The sequence below is a fragment of the Lissotriton helveticus genome, chromosome 6 (assembly GCF_964261635.1).
Source record: "Lissotriton helveticus chromosome 6, aLisHel1.1, whole genome shotgun sequence".
In the NCBI taxonomy this organism is placed as follows: Eukaryota; Metazoa; Chordata; class Amphibia; order Caudata; family Salamandridae; genus Lissotriton; species Lissotriton helveticus.
The window spans coordinates 457,999,471-458,016,630 of record NC_136067.1 but is presented as its reverse complement, the minus strand read 5'-3'; the positions used below and the strand labels follow the sequence as shown (position 1 = coordinate 458,016,630).

The following is a 17,160-nucleotide window of genomic DNA, read 5'->3' as shown; positions in this document are numbered from 1 at the left end:
CTATCTCCAGCTTCCCAGCTATGATTGTCCACTCCGAGATATGACGTGGTGTTTTGCTCGCTAAGAAAGTAGCGTCAAACACGTAATTTCGTCATCACGTTTGGCTGCCATTTTAGGTGCTTGGGAAGGCTTCCGTAGTATTGGATAGAAGTAATACAGTTTTAGCAGCGCAATTTGGATAATTTCCCTCCTCTCTTCAAACACGGAGTCAATTTACTCAAGTTTCTCTGCTTTTTTCTTGGATGTCTTTCCAGCGTCTATGAAATCTTATTATTCTGGATCAACAGTTTTCTCTTTATGCTGGTATTACGATGTTTAACACAATGGAGATTTAAGTAAGGATAACATAACACTTTGCTATTTTTCTTTTGTTTAATATCCTAAAGTTCAGTTCACCATGGCAAATTCGAATAACAGCATCGGATCTCCTCCTTCATTTTTGAAGATTCCTGGTAAACCACCTACTCCATGGCACAAATGGTTAAGAGTTTTTACTAAATTATTTAGAAGCTATTGATGCTCTTGAGTACTCTCCTTCCAAAAAAAGAGCAATTTTGTTTAATCATTTGGGTGATGCCGGACAACAACTTTTTGATAGTTTACCAGTAGTGCAAAATCCTTCTACTGATGACTCTTGGAATGTTTATTCTGAAGCTTTGGCTCGTTTGGGCAAACAGTACAAAGATGAACCTTCTATAATGGTCGAACGTCATGTGTTTGTAAAAAGGAAACAATTACGAGAAGAGTCTATTGAAGATTACTTGGCAACTTTACGTGTTCTTGCTTCAAAATGGGAATTTGGATCTTACCTTGATACTGCTCTTCGCGATCAGTTGGTGTTTAATTGCTTTAACATAAAGATTCAAGAGCGCATTTTGACTTGTAAAAACCCCACTTTAGATGAGGTCATAGTAATTGCGAAAAGTATAGAGTGCTCAGTTACTACGTCCAAAATTTTGGCTGAGTCTACTACTAATTCAAATTCTAGCATTATGAATATTTCTCAGGATAATAGTGGTGAATGTAATGTTAATGCTGTGTCTTCACGTACTAAAGATTAAAAAAACATTTTAACGCAAACCTAGCATTTCTTTTTACAGGTGTGGCTCCAGGTTCCATGTTGGCAACAATCCAAATTGTCCTGCACAAGGTAAAAGATGTAATAATTGTAAAAGAATTGGTAATTTTTTCTCCATGTGTAGAATACCTAAAGAAAAGAGCAAAGTTAATCTTGTTTATACTGAAGACAAGATATGTGATGCTCTCAATGTTGTGTCCTTATCTATACATATTAATTCTCTTGATAACAATAGGGTTAAAGGCCCCAATTGTAAAGTTTTAATTGGCACAATTGATATTGATGTTATGGCAGATTCTGGTTCGCCAATCACTATTTTGGATGAGAAAACATTCTATAACTTGTGGCACAACACAAAATTACTTCATACAGATGTTAATCCCAAAAAAGCTTTTGGGGAATACGACATAATTATGCGTGGATATTTTACTGATACAATTGATTTTAAAGGCAGAGTCATTCACACCAAGATTTATTTTGTGCTTATTGGAAGAGACATCTTAGGGTGGCGAGATCAAGCTCGTTTAGGCATAATTTTGAAACCTGGTGATCCTGAACCTGTTGTTCTAGGTGATTTACCAGTATTGGCTATTGATAAAAACATAACACAAAGCTCCACTTTATGTAAGTTAATTGATAAATACAAAGCTGTTTTTAATCAGGAAATTGGTTTGGTCAAAAATTTTGAACACACTATACAATTAAAAGAGAAAGTATTTCCCTTAGTTCAAAAAGTACGTCCTTTACCTCTCTCTGTCAAGGATGATCTCAAGAAACACTTTGACCAATTGTGTGCCCAAGATATCATTTGTCCTGTCGAATCATCTGAATGGCTTTCGGCTGCGGTAGTAGCACGCAAACAATCTGGCGAGATTCGTTTGTGTGCGGATTTAAGAGTTCTAAATCGTAATATAGTAATAGATGCACATCCTCTGCCTAAAATTCATGATATGCTGGCTAATATAGGTTGCAGCAAATTGTTTTCCACCATTGATTTATGCTCGGCCTGTCACCAAATTCCTTTGGCTGAGAAATCACAACCTTTAACTACTTTTGTAACACCATTTGGAGTGTATATGTACAAAAGATTTCCTTTTGGTTTAGCTTCGACTGCCAGTATTTTTCAAAGGATGATGGCCAAAAAAAATTGATAATTGTCCTGGTATTCAAGCTTTCCAGGATGACATCCTTGTCCACTCGGAATCTTTAGAACAGCATTATGTTTTAGTTGAGAAAGTTTTGAGTATTTTGCAAACTCATGGTTTGACAGTCAATATAAAAAAATTCAATTTTCTAGCTCAAGGTGTGGACTATTTAGGTCACAATTTATCGAGTGTGGGTACTAAACCAAAAACTTCATTACTTGATGCCATTAAAAATGCTCCTTGTCCATTAGACAAAGATTCTTTAAGAGCGTTCCATGGGTTGAGCGAATATTATGCTCGTTTTGTTAAAGGATATGCCTTAGAGCCGATTGCCTTCAACGCATTCCTCTTCCTATTCAGGAGTTTGTCAATTCGCATATTGAGTGTGTGTACTCAACTGAAGATGTTATACAAAACTTTAAAATTACAAAAGTGGATTGGTTGCGCAATTTTGAACAAGGTGATTGTTTACAAAATGTTAAAAAATATTTGATTTCTGGATGGCCTATGGATAGAAGTCTATCCGTTGAAGAAAACAATTTTGCTCAAATTGCTTCTGAACTGTCATTTTCTAATGATATATTACTACGTCAAGATACGTTTGTTCCACCTAGGGGTATTAAGGATTGCATAATTTCTTTGGCACGTGAAGGGCATCCAGGTACCACTGCTACTGAGAACAAGATAAAACAAATCTATTGGTGGCCTGGTATAGACAATCAAGTTAAAACTTACATTAATAGTGTTCCCAATATCTTTGTCAGACAAACATTGGAAGTCATCTAATTCACTGCTGTGTCCTGTTGAGTGGCCAAGTTGTGCTTGGAAAAAAATTGGTCTGGATTTTTCTGGTCCCTTTTCTGTTTTCAATTCTGACAAGAAATATTTAATTGTAGCTATTGAATATTTTTCAAAGTGGATCTATTTTGCTTTTGTAAAGAGTCCAGATGCCAACTCCGTTATCTTATTTCTACGTTTGTTTTACACTGAAGGTACACCTCAGGAACTTGTAACTGATAATGGATCACATTTCACTGCTAAAGATGTGGATATGTTTTTAAACAAATCAGATGTCAAACATACTTTGGTTCCTCTTTACAGTCCATCTTCTAATGGTCTAGTTGAGCATGCAAATCGTTTGTTAAAAGATGCAATACAAACAGCTGTCGCTAGTGGATTGAATATCCCTATATTTTTATTTTACAAAGTTTGGAACTATAATTGTACACCTCATAGCACTACAGGCGTGTTAACTTTTATTTTACTGAGAGTTCGTACTCCAACTTCAAAACGTAGTCCTGCATGGTTATTAGAGAACTCGTCTCACACTTCTGTTAATTTAAATAGAGTTTGTGATTATGTTAAAAAAAAACAGTGTTACAAACAGAATTATGATAGACGTATGCATGTTACTGATAAACCTTTATTTCCTGGTGATTAGGTGATCATCAGTAAACCCATTAAAGTTTCTAAAGGTCAATCAAAAATTTCAGCTCCCATTCAAGTTTTGAGAGTTTCACATATGACAGTACTTCTCCAGGACAGAGGTTGGTGGAACAAAAATGCTTTCATTAAAATAACCCCCAAACAAGCTGATATCATTCGTAATAAGAAACGTGATTCTAATGTAATTGATGATTCTAATTCAGATTGGTTTGGTGTTGGTGACAATATTATTTTACTAAACACTCAGTTTCCAAATTGAAGCTCTGATTTTTCATCGGGTTCCACTTCATCTTTTTTGAAGGGGATTCAACAAAGATTTCTTCTCATTCCACTTCTCGTCCTTTAACATCTCATGAAGGAGAAGGGGATAGTAGTAGAATTAATGATAGTGGGAGAGTCAGATCAGTACCACTTCATTTTTGTGATTATGTCATGAACTAATGTATTGACTTGTATTTTTCTTTTTGTCATGAACTAATGGATTGACTTGTATTTTTCTTTATCTCACTCTAATTTTGATATGTATGCTGACTTAACAATTCCTTTTATGTATTGTATTTATTTAATTTTAATGCTTTTTATTTATGTTTGTTAAATTAGTTTTTCTCTTCAAAAAAGGGGTGTGTGTAGTATGTAGGTTGGTTCCCATTTACTTTTAATGTTTTGTATCTTTAAAGAATGTTTAACCCTTGAAGTTCTTGATTACACATATGTATTCTAGAATGTGTATTGATATCTTCAGATTATCACATGACTTCAGTGTGATTAGTCGTGGGTCATCTCAGAGAATAAATCAGCTTTATTTATCCTTCTACTCATCTTATATATATATTTATTGTTGGATATCTCCTTTGAGAGTTTACTACAGTGACTTAGCCAGCAGCCTGGCCAGAGATTAGTCTGTTGTGGTAGTTTCTTGTTCCAGCCCATATATCTGTTCACCGCTCACCAGGTGAAAAAGATCATCTTAGTGACCTCTCTAGTGTTAGATGGGATGTGGTGGCCCTAAATGTTATTCATTACATTATTGAGACCGAGGCAAGACAGTTCCAACTGATATGCAGGGTCGCTCCATCCTCCATTCATCCAGTCATTGATAACAAGGAGTTGGGATGCCCAGTGATACAAGTGAATGTCTGCAGGCCCCAGGCACCCGTCGTAGACTGATCTTTGGCATTTGTGGAGGGCTGTGTGGAAGGGACGGCCTCTCCATAAAAAAGAGTCAAGCAATGCCGCTACGTCTGTGAACCATGACTTAGGAATGGGAAGTGGAAAGTTCTGTAGTGCGTATAGGAAGTGTGGAAGTGTCATCATTTTGGGGAGCACATACACCCCATGATATTCAGTGGAAGTTTGCTTCCTACATGTAGGTTGGTTGTAGTTGCATTGAGAAGGGGGTAAGGTTGGTTGAAAGTACAAGTGAGGTTCTGGTATAGTAACTATATGGATGCCTCGGCACTTCAAGTTTAGCAGCGACTAGGGATGGCTGATTGCCAGGCAGCTCTGGTGTTGTCTCCTGATAGATGGACAAGAAGCGATTTTCCCCAGTTCAAACAAAGGCAAAAGGCCTCCTCAAAAACGTTCAGGATATCTAGGACCGGAGGGCCGGACGTTGAGGCGACCGTGAGAAGTAAAAGAATGTTGTCTGCATATAATGCAATCCTGTCTTCTATCACCCCCTCCCAGTACCACCCCATCTGAGCATCGCCCCAAATGATTTAGGCAAGGGGTTAAATAACCAGGGCAAAAAAAATAGGAGTGGGGATAGTAGGCACCCCTACCTGGTTCCTTGTGTAATTAGAACTGTGTGGGATAATTCATCATTTATATGTATTTGTGCCGATATTTCTCAGTAGAGGAGGCCAATGTACCTTCAGAAAACAGGGGCAAAGCGTTTGGCTTGGAGGAAATGGTCCAGGTATGTCCAATTGAGTGTGTGGAAGACTTTTTCAATGTCAACGAGCAGGAGTGCCATGGAATTGGCTACCTCTATACGTGGGCGTGTGCAGGGTGGAGGCGTCTAATGCAATGGTGGGTCTTGTGGTTAGGCACGAAGCCACATTATTCAGGGTGTATTAATGTACCAATGACCTACTGAATCCTAGTTGTTTGTGCCTTGGCAAAGATTTTAATGTCTGTATTTATCAGAGCTATGGGGCAGTATGAGTCATTGCTGTCGGTTGGGTGGCACAGTCTGGATAGCACCATAATGCTAGCAAAGTCAAGGTAGGTGGAAAAGAATCTTTCTGTACTGCTTTGGTATAAATTTGGAGTAGGAGTGGGGCAATTGTATCTTTACATTTACAGTAGTACTCCAGAGAAAACCCTTTTGGGGCCTTGAGTTTTCCCAATTTTAAGCCTGTTTATCGCAGACATTATTTTGTCTTACATGTGTCTAGGTCCATGCGTTGAGGTGTGGTTAGAAGGGGGCTAGCTTATTCCTGGCAGGCCTCGGTTGGTGGGTGTACAATTTTTCACTGTAATCCGCGAAGGCTTCTGCTATTTCAGTCAGTGTGTGGAGTGGGCGCACTGAGGGGTCCATGATAAAGGGGATCAATTTAGAGCGGCATCCCCAGTGGCTATCCAGTGAAGGGGTTTGCTTCTGTTATCACCATAGTAATCAAAGCTTTGGGAGGATTCCCTCCAACACTGACACGCTTCATTAAATGCTAAGAGTCACAGCAACAACCGGTGAAGTTCAAGCTGTTGACAGAGGAAGTCAGAAGCATTAGAGGTAGCCACTGTCTCTAACTGCAAGATACATGTTTCACGCTGTCTCAAGGTGAATTTGATACTGCTGGATTGTGTAAGATATGTTTTAGCCAACCCTTGGATTGTGGCTTTACTCACTCCTCATAGAGTTCCCTGTCTCGGCAACTGATCCATTGTTCAGCTTGAAGTAGGAGTCGAGCTGCACGGCTAGGTACTCCCCAAACCTCTTGTCAACAAGGAACCAGGCATTATCCTACCAAAGTGGCTGTTTGTGACATATAGGGGTCCCCACTTGAAGGGGACATGCCGCCACGCACAACAAGGGACATATTTTAGATCAAGTGTGGTCATTAAATTTAGATATCACACAATTTGCAATCCTTCCCTGCACTTGGTCAGATCACTGTTTAATAACCTGCACGATCCCGGACATTGCTGCGGCCCCTACCGCCAGACCAAGCAGCATGAAAGCGAGGAACTGGAGTCAAGCCTGTATCGAGACATTCCAAACCATCCTAATTAACACAGTCCCCCAGTCCCAAGCAACCCCCCTTTCCACTCAGTCGAAAAATCTTACTACCTGGCTTGAATCAGCTAGCGATAAAGTCACTCCCTTGAAAAACATCAGATCACGCAGGTCACACAACGCTCAAAAATGGTTTTCACCTGCCTTAAAGAAACTCAAACTAAGTCTCAGACAAGCTGAGCGAAAATGGAGAAGGCACTATGAGCCTGAACTGAAGTTAACTTACCTGTCTCTCTTTAAGGAATACAAAACCTCTGTTCTCTTATGTAAAACTGAGTTCATCACGCTGAAAATCTTGAACTCTGCCAATAAAACTAGAGAGATTTTCTCAATTGTAGATGAACTGGCAGGCCCAGAGAGAGTCTCTGCGCAACTAGTGCACTCTCAAGAATTATGTGATTCGCTAAATCATTACTTCTTTGAAAAAATTATTTCAATAAAAGCCAGCATCCTAGTGTCCAACATGCCCGCCTCACTCTCTCTTCCCTGCCAAAATCTAACCCTACTTAATCGATTTCCTCTCATCACTACAGATTCTTTCTTTAAATTGATTAATAAAGTCAAGTCAGGCACCCCCCTCGATAGTGTCCCCCCCCCACATATTACGCAAAGCTTTTAGTGCCTGCCCTGATCCCCCTATATCCCTTCTTAACACTTCAATCAGCAGCGGCACGGTTCCCGACTCTTTTAAAAATGCGGAGATTCTCGCCATCTTAAAGAAACCAGGAGCCAACCCCCAAGTGATGAGCAATTACCGCCCGATATCCCTCCTGCCCTATCCAAGTAAGATCTTGGAGGCACATGTGGCTGGCTGCGTGAGCTCCTTTGTTGAGGAGTCACTCCATCTGGACCCCCACCAGGCGGGCTTTAGGCCTGCTCATTAGACCGAGGCTGTCATTCTGACAGTCATGGACGAATTACGCACTGGAGCTAACCTTGACCTGTCCGCTGCATTTTACACGGTTGATCATAACATCTTGATCGACCGTGTCCACAGCGCAGGCATTGGGGGCCAGGCCCTGAGGTGGATACACTCCTTCCTGACGGACAGATATCAATCCGTCTGCCTAGGCAACTTTTGCTAAAAAAAAGGACTACTTCCTTGCGGAGTCCCACGGGGCTTCTCCCTATCCCCCCTTCTGTTTAACTTGTACATGCAGCCCCTGGTCACTGCATTGAAGGAAATGAAGGTTCTGGTGTTCAGTTATGCAGACGATCAGCAATTAATCTTTAATATCCAACCTACAAGTTTATCTGAATCTAACCTGCAGGCTACTATGACTTACATCAGCAACTGGATGTACGCTAACCAATTAAAATTTAACCCAGACAAAACGGAGCTGATCCTGACAGGTGGCACCCTAAATTCTTTGAACGCCAACATTTGGCCTCCCTCCTTAGGCCCCCCGCCGGATCCAGTATCTTCGGCAAAAAGCCTGGGGGTCATGATAAACAAGGACTTATCAAAGAAACCCCAGATTAGCTCCGTGGTGTCGGTCTGTTTCCTCATGCTACGGAAAATAAAGAAAATAAAAAGATTTTTATCAACAGAAGCACTAACCCTGGTTGTTCTCGCGCTTATCATCTCGCGACTGGACTATGCTAATTCACTCTACGTTGGAATTCCATCATATCAACTACAACGTCTGCAATTAATACAGAACCACACGGCCAGGTTAATCTTTCAACTCCCGGCCCGCCAGCACGTAAAGCCGCTGCTCAAACAATTGCACTGGCTTACAGTGAGACAGCGTAGTGTCTTCAAGCTAGGCTGCATTGTACACAAGGCGCTGTCAGATGAAGGCCCTAAGTTCATCTCCAAAAGGATCAAGAAATACATCCCCCCCACACCCTTCTCTCCTCTGGCCAACATCTCTTGACCATCCCTACATATAAGCGCCTTAAATATGGCGGGATCCGGTTTTCCACGTTAGCTCCTCAAACTTGGAACTCTCTCTCTCTTCCAATACGGGCTACTGATTCCCATCTTCAGTTCAGGAAACAGCTAAAAACGTGGTTATTCTTACAAGCCTACTCCATCTAAGCCTTCAACTCATTTAGAGCTCTGTCCTCTGAAGCGCCAAGAAACCCACCCGGTGAACGTTGCGCTATACAAGTATTTTAACATAACATAACATAAGGGTGACTAGTGAATGATCAAGATCTGTTGGGGGAGAATTGGTGCAGCGGTTATTTGTGTTATGTCAGAGGCTTGGAGAAGGATGAGGTTAATGTGGGATGAGGTTTTGACCCTTGTGGTTGTGTGTGTATATGCTCTTTCCTTTGGGTGCAACATCCACCATGTATAAGCAATCGCAATGGAGCGCACACCGCTAGCCCCTCCTCCGGATCGCCCCTCGGGAATCTGGTACATGGAGTTCTTGAGTGGTTAACCCCAGTGGGTGCAAGCAAGTACTTGTAGAACTGATGATCTCTAGACCCGATACATGTCCCGGGTTTTTGGATATCGCCCGAGACATGGCTCGGGTTTCGGGATAACTTCCCTCATCAGTAGAGAAAATAGTTAGGGGTGGAAGAGAAGACCGCCAAACAACCGTCAAAGGCCTCGATGCCAGAACCGGCACGCAGGTGTGTCGTCCAGGAGCCCGTCGGCTCAAAGCTCAAGGGAGCCAATTTGTATAAGCAATCGCAATGGAGCGCACACCGCTAGCCCCTCCTCCGGACCGCCCCTCGGGAATCTGGTACATGGAGTTCTTGAGTGGTTCACCCCAGTGGGTGCAAGTAAGTACTTGTAGAACTGATGATCTCTAGACCCGATACATGTCAGGGGTTTTTGGATATCGCCCGAGACATGGCTCGGGTTTCGGGATAACTTCCCTCATCAGTAGAGAAAATAGTTAGGGGTGGAAGAGAAGGCCGCCAAACAACCGTTAAAGGCCTCGATGCCAGAACCGGCACGCAGGTGCGTCATCCAGTAGCCCGTTGGCTCAAAGCTCAAGGGAGCCAATTTGTATAAGCAATCGCAATGGAGCGCACACTGCTAGCCCCTCCTCCGGATTGCCCCTCGGGAATCTGGTACATGGAGTTCTTGAGTGGTTCACCCCAGTGGGTGCAAGTAAGTACTTGTACAACTGATGATCTCTAGAACCGATACATGTCCCGGGTTTTTGGATATCGCCTGAGACATGGCTCGGGTTTCGGGATAACTTCCCTCATCAGTAGAGAAAATAGTTAGGGGTGGAAGAGAAGGCCGCCAAACAACCGTCAAAGGCCTCGATGCCAGAACCGGCACGCAGGTGCGTCGTCCAGGAGCCCGTCGGCTCAAAGCTCAAGGGAGACAATTTGTATAAGCAATCGCAATAGAGCGCACACTGCTAGCCCCTCCTTCGGATCGCCCCTCGGGAATCTGGTACATGGAGTTCTTGAGTGGTTCACCCCAGTGGGTGCAAGTAAGTACTTGTAGAACTGATGATCTCTAGACCCGATACATGTCCCAGGTTTTTGTATATCGCCCGCGACATGGCTCGGGTTTCGGGATAACTTCCCTCATCAGTAGAGAAAATAGTTAGGGGTGGAAGAGAAGACCGCCAAACAACCGTCAAAGGCCTCGATGCCAGAACCGGCACGCAGGTGTGTCGTCCAGGAGCCCGTCGGCTCAAAGCTCAAGGGAGCCAATTTGTATAAGCAATCGCAATGGAGCGCACACCGCTAGCCCCTCCTCTGGACCGCCCCTCCGGAATCTGGTACATGGAGTTCTTGAGTGGTTCACCCCAGTGGGTGCAAGTAAGGACTTGTAGAACTGATGATCTCTAGACCCGATACATGTCCCGGGTTTTTGAATGTCGCCCGAGACATGGCTCGTGTTTCGGGATAACTTCCCTCATCAGTAGAGAAAATAGTTAGGGGTGGAAGAGAAGGCCGCCAAACAACCGTCAAAGGCCTCGATGCCAGAACCGGCACGCAGGTGCGTCGTCCAGGAGCCCGTCGGCTCAAAGCTCAAGGGAGCCAATTTGTATAAGCAATCGCAATGGAGCGCACACCGCTAGCCCCTCCTCCAGATCGCCCCTCGGGAATCCGGTACATGGAGTTCTTGAGTGGTTCACCCCAGTGAGTGCAAGTAAGTAGTTGTAGAACTGATGATCTTTAGACCCGATACATGTCCCGGGTTTTTGGATATCGCCCAAAACATGGCTCGGGTTTCGGGATAACTTCCCTCATCAGTAGAGAAAATAGTTAGGGGTAGAAGAGAAGGCCGCCAAACAACGGTCAAAGGCCTCGATGCCAGAACCGGCACGCAGGTGCGTCGTCCAGGAGCCCGTCGGCTCAAAGCTCAAGGGAGCCAATTTGTATAAGCAATCGCAATGGAGCGCACACTGCTAGCCCCTCCTCCGGATCGCCCCTCGGGAATCTGGTATATGGAGTTCTTTAGTGGTTCACCCCAGTGGGTTCAAGTAAATACTTGTAGAACTGATGATCTCTAGACCCCATACATGTCCCGGGTTTTTGGAGATCGCCCGAGATATGGTTTGGGTTTCGGGATAACTTCCCTCATCAGTAGAGAAAATAGTTAGGGGTAAAAGCGCACCCGCTGATACCTACTACATCGACCATCATGCTCCGGGGTCACACGCTGATGGGACGAGCAGTGTGCGACCTCATTTGGAAATACTATTTATACAGGCTCCCTTGAGCCGGTGGAGGTGACGACCTCGAGATTCCGCACCAGCGCGCCATAAGAGGTGTCTGGACCTACGAATATTTTCGGCAGCCCATGCAGCAACCCCGTGCACACGCCTAATCCCTGCTGACGAGCGTTAATGAACGCGAAACACGTGTCCAGGGATGGCAAGCACATCAGTGAACACGCTCAAGTTCAAGACTCGGGTAAAAGCGCACCCGCTGATACCTACTACATAGGTAGGATACAGATAAATGCTATTCCTTATGGGGAGATTCCTTCTAGCCCTAAGCATCTCCCCATAAGGAATAGAATTTATCTAGCTTCTGGGGTGTGCACTATCCGCATGCAGTATAGCATTGCATGCTGTAGATTTACGGTATATTCTGCTCTGTATCCTACCTTCAAAGTGGAATAGCTCCAAATCAAGGAATACTATGCTGTTTAGATCAGAAGTCATAGTAAAGGTCATATTACATGTGTTGTTATTCATGTGAGCAAAAAAATCCGACAGGTCCTCATCCGAGCCCGTCCAGATTAATAGACAATCGTCAATATAACGACCGTAGTACAGAATATACTTCTGCCACTTAGCCCCCGATGGGCCCCAGATATGCCCCGCCTCAAACCATCCCATAAAGAGACAGGCAAAGGACGGGGCACACCCCAGAAGCCAGATAAATACTATTCCTTATGGGGAGATGCTTTGGGCTAGAAGGAATTGTAGCTTGGAATCAGACTTCATGAAGAATGTGACAGACATTGAGAAAAGGTTTCGGAATAGGGGTTATTCTGATAATGTGCTAATACCCGCTAAAAATAGAGCAATTAAATTAAAACACTCAGATACCCTAAGGACTGTTAAAAAATCTACTGCGAGTAAAGGTAACAAAATACGGCTTGTAACGAATTATCACCCATGGTCACACAAATTTTATATGATCCTGAAAAAGAATTGGCCCCTTCTCTTGGCAGATAAATCCTTATTGGATTATATTCCTAGCTCACGTGGTATTACATACAGAAAGGGAAGAACCATCCAGGGCATCATCAGCCCTAGTTACCCTAGTCAACGAGGTATCTCGAAAATGTGGTTGAGAGAACTTAATATTGGCTCTTTTCCCTGCGGTAGCTGTAGTATGTGCCGAATGGCGATCAAAGGGATTAAGGAATTCAGCTATAATGGGTCACGCATTTTTAGGATTCATCAGCTTATTGATTGTTTGACTAAATATGTAGTTTATGCGGTCATCTGCAAATGTAAAAAGATCTACGTGGGCAGTACTATCCGCCCATTAAAAGAAAGAATGACTGAACACTTTTGTGCCCTTAAAAATTTAGACCAGAGGTATCCTATTGGTTGCCATGCAGCGAATTGTGTTGAAAATAAGAAAAGTCTGGGATTTCAGTTCCATGGACTAGAGGCTGTATATGGTGACCTAAGGGGCGGAGATAGAGAACAGAAACTGAGACAGTGTGAAGCTAGATGGATTCTTAAACTTCATGCGGTGGAATGCGGAATTAATGTTGAACAAGAACTATATTATTTTCTCTGATCTCGGAATCTTAAACTGTGATCTAATATTAGCTGTGTTCTAGAAATTCTTACTCCAAAACTTCTTTACAAAAAAGTCTTTATGAATTGTATAAACTTGTATGTGGTGAATAATGGAACTAATGCTGACTGTTATCCTAATATCTTATCTGTATATTGTAAATAGCTGAGTACTATAACTTACAATGCGTTATGTGATTTTTGTAAATGTAAATATTTTTATTGTGGGTGGTTTAAAATTGTGACTCTGATCACATTTGAAAGTAATATGCAAATTGAGGCTTCGATTTGCTTATATGTATTATCTCATATCCTGATGCTTACACTCTTTTCTTGGTGGCATTTTCTCCCCTATCTGCTTTCCTTTGTTATGTTTATAGTTTGTGATTTTTGTGGACCACGGGATATGTGCTAGTGGTCTTTTCTTTGTGTTCATAGTTTAGTCCGACAAATATCCTCTTCCATGTCAGGCATCGGAATTAAGTATATGCCTGTGGTTCCTTTTTGTGTCTTTGGGCTACATTTATGCCAGTAATCAAATGAATGTGGGAACTAGTAAGATAAAATATTTTATTATAATCGGTACACACTCAGCGCGATGTTTACCATTCAAAGATGGCGGCCGTTCTATGAGACGACTTTTGTCCTACGTTTATTTCAATTTGAAACTGTGGCGCGAACGAGTATTTAAACGCCATGGAACAGTAACATGGCTGATGATGAATATGGAACCCACTTGACGGTGTAGGGAGTACTTTCCCAGGTAGGCCTATGTGTGGTTGGTATGGGTTGGCTTGCGATATGCGTGGCGCGGGAAATTTACCAACTCTCGTTTGAGGGGTTGAATTTAGTACGTAGTGCTGGATTTGTGCGGCACTTTGGCCCTTATATAAATAACCAGTTTGTTCCGTTTTCGGCTCACATGTTTTGGGGACCTAATATAATACAATGCATATGTTGGAGCACATAGACTTAAACACTATGTGATAGCAATACAAATACGGTACCTATCGGGTGTTTTAATTGGGTTGACACACGATACTGTGCAACATTAGGAACTTATCGTCTTTCGTTTGAAAAGTCAAATGTAATACGGAATGTCGGACGTTTGTTGCAATGCGGCCCTTATATATATTAATGGTCCGGTCTTTTTTTTTTTTGGCTCACATGTCTGTGAACCTAATATTATGTGATGTATTCGTTAGAGCATGTACATTGGCTGTAGAACCTCGTGATATTGGGGTGCGGGTCAGTCACACTTCCTATTTCTATAGCGTTAATCCTAATGAATTGGGTTATGGATCAGCCACACTTTGGCCGCCTTAGAGTGTATCTTAACGAACCAGATTGTCCTACATTTTTGTTAACTTACACCACAATATACAGTTATAATGTAGCTGTGCATGAATTTCTTTTATGTGATATGTAGATCACAAACAGACCTGTAGAACTATTTAGAATTTTGATGATTTCCTGTCAGATTTTTACAGACCTACTAACTTTTAGCATTTACAGCTGTTATAATATGATATTTGATTTTAAATATGCTATAGTGAGCCTTTAGAAAATATATTGGTTCACATTTTTATTGCAGAAACAACTTAAATACCATTCTACAAAGAAGAACTCTAGGATAATGAAATGAATAGAGGTAATTCTTCTAACCTTTCTAATAGGGTTAGTTTTTAATTATATCAATTCTAAGTTTACAGTGTATTGACTTCAAGATGGTTATTGATTGTGGCTTGTATGGATAGTTTATAAGGGCACGGTTGAAGTAGCTAAAATGTAAACAACTATGGTAAATTTGGGTTCTAATTAATTCTTTGTCTCTGATTCAGTTCGAAATTCTTATTTGAGAAATCTCTGACCTCTGGAACTGGCGTATACTTTGAGACGTATTACCCTTATGGTGAGTTAACTGCTTGATTATGTACAGATCATTTTGGATGAGGCTGTCCATTATAATTGGACTTGTCTGTTTCGGCTTCTTCTGGCTATTATTTAGCCATTGGTTGATGAGGTTATTCTTTTACTTGGGTGATATATCAAACTTTGTTTTCTCTTAAGTTTGGTGTCTACTTTATGCATTCCAAACACTACTCTCTGCTTCCTTTCCTTCCTTGCTCTCAGTATATCTGTTTTTTCTGGTGTTTTTTCCTGATATTTTCTGAATTTTTGATTAAAACTTGACGTTGGGCTTTGCTCTTCTAGTGTAAGTTATACCAGTAATCCTCATGTGACTTTTTCCGTTATGCACAATTTTCAAGCTTTTTTGTCTTTAAACTTGGGCCTTTAGGTGGAGTATAAACCCACTGCTGATGGTTTGGTTAAGAACTTAAAAGAATTGTTTTCATTATGTATCTTTTTTCATTTTATTGTAGCCCTGAAGAAGTCATTTGGGTGATTGTGCCCTTTGACGAAACATGTGTTGGCTACGCTTTACATGAATTTGTTGAACTTTGAAGATTAAGACTATGATGAAGAATTCTCTAATGTATGACGAGAAAAGAAAAATAAAATAAAAAGAATTAATCCAATGGACTTTGAAGGAATATTGATTTGACTGTGGTCATCTTTTCTCTTGAGACTATAAGAAATTTGCTTGTGCTCGGGAACAACTTGTCTTTTTTCATTGAATTCTCTGTTTGTTCAGATGATTACTTTTGGGGACACAGGTGGCCGCTTTCCCCTGTTCCCTTGAGCCATTTTACTTGGAAAACACTGTATTAGTTGTTATTGCGCAAGTATTGCCCAGCCACTGTTTGTTTTTGTCCTACTATTTATACAGGCTCCCTTGAGCCGGTGGAGGTGACGACCTCAAGATTCCGCCCCTGCGCGCCATAAGAGGTATCTGGACCTACGAATATTTTCGGCAGCCCATGCAGCAACCCCGTGCACACACCTAATCCCTGCTGACGAGCGTTAATGAACGTGAAACACGTGTCCAGGGATGGCAAGCACATCAGTGAACACCCTCAAGATTCAAGACTCTGGTAAAAGCGCACCCGCTGATACCTACTACATCGACCATCATGCTCCGGGGTCACACGCTGATGGGACGAGCAGTGTGCGACCTCATTTGGAAATGCAACATCCACCATGCATCACAATGTCCCAGGGAATCTATCCATGATGTAAGTGCCCTGGATCTGTCTGCTCAGTGTCTGGTGGAGGGGGCCAGACATACCATCACCAGGGCTAAGTGTAGTGTTGAAGTCTCCGCATATGATTGACGTCCCAGGTGGGAGGTCAGTGATTGTCATAGTTAGCTCTTCAAGGGTTTGCCGCATAGCTGGGGCCGTACATAAATGCTAAGTATGTTGTATGGTTTCCCTTCTAGTGTTCCCTCCAACCTGACATATCAGCCCTGTGAGTCACAAATGATTTGTATAACAGCCAGTAGGAAATACTTGTGGAGTAAACTGACTACCCCTATGGAACCAATAATAACACCTGTGTGAAAGACATGGAAATATCCAAATCTACACAGGAAGTGGCAATTTGAGCCTAATAGGTGGGTCTCTTGTAGCAAGGCAATGTCTGGTTGGTGACATTTAAAACAGCGGAGGACCACTGTGTGCTTGATGCGGTCGAGGAGACCTTTCATATTCCAGGAGAGAAGATGAAAGCCATGAGGTCCATAGGTGGTGTAATTAGTACCCCATGGTTCTATATGGAGGCATGCAGTGTACAGTCTCAGAGCTAGACTGGCTGTAATGGGCACCAGGCATTTTCCAGGTGAGTATGAAGGGTGGGTGCCGGTTTTGGACCTGTGGAGACCGTTTTTGTTACTGGGGGCTGGTTTTGTAACAAAAGCAGCAGCAGTGTTTCCCACCAGCATCCCACCAATCCCCTCCCCATGGCCAGTTCAACTTAATTGCCAGGGCTAGTTGGCGTTCTCAGTTCGGCCTTGTCGGGACTCAAAACATTCCCATTCCCCCCAATAGTAACGGCCCCCCACCCCATACGTACCCACCAGAAGTATCTGTCACCTTGAAACTTCCATAGGAACAAGGAAGAATAGTACATTTCGGGATATTCAAGGTGACCTCTTCC

The 17,160-nt window shown here is 42.4% G+C and overlaps 1 long non-coding RNA gene across 1 annotated transcript in view; it reads left to right on the top strand.

Moving 5' to 3' along the window:
- Positions 1-15,730, top strand: part of LOC144762673 (uncharacterized) — a 197,611-nt gene extending 181,881 nt beyond the window's left edge. The window contains exons 2-5 of the long non-coding RNA XR_013596126.1: positions 1,101-1,150; positions 14,696-14,752; positions 14,943-15,013; positions 15,486-15,730. This is a non-coding gene — a long non-coding RNA (uncharacterized LOC144762673). The remainder of the gene's footprint in view (positions 1-1,100; positions 1,151-14,695; positions 14,753-14,942; positions 15,014-15,485) is intronic.
- The last annotated feature ends 1,430 nt before the right edge of the window (positions 15,731-17,160 follow it).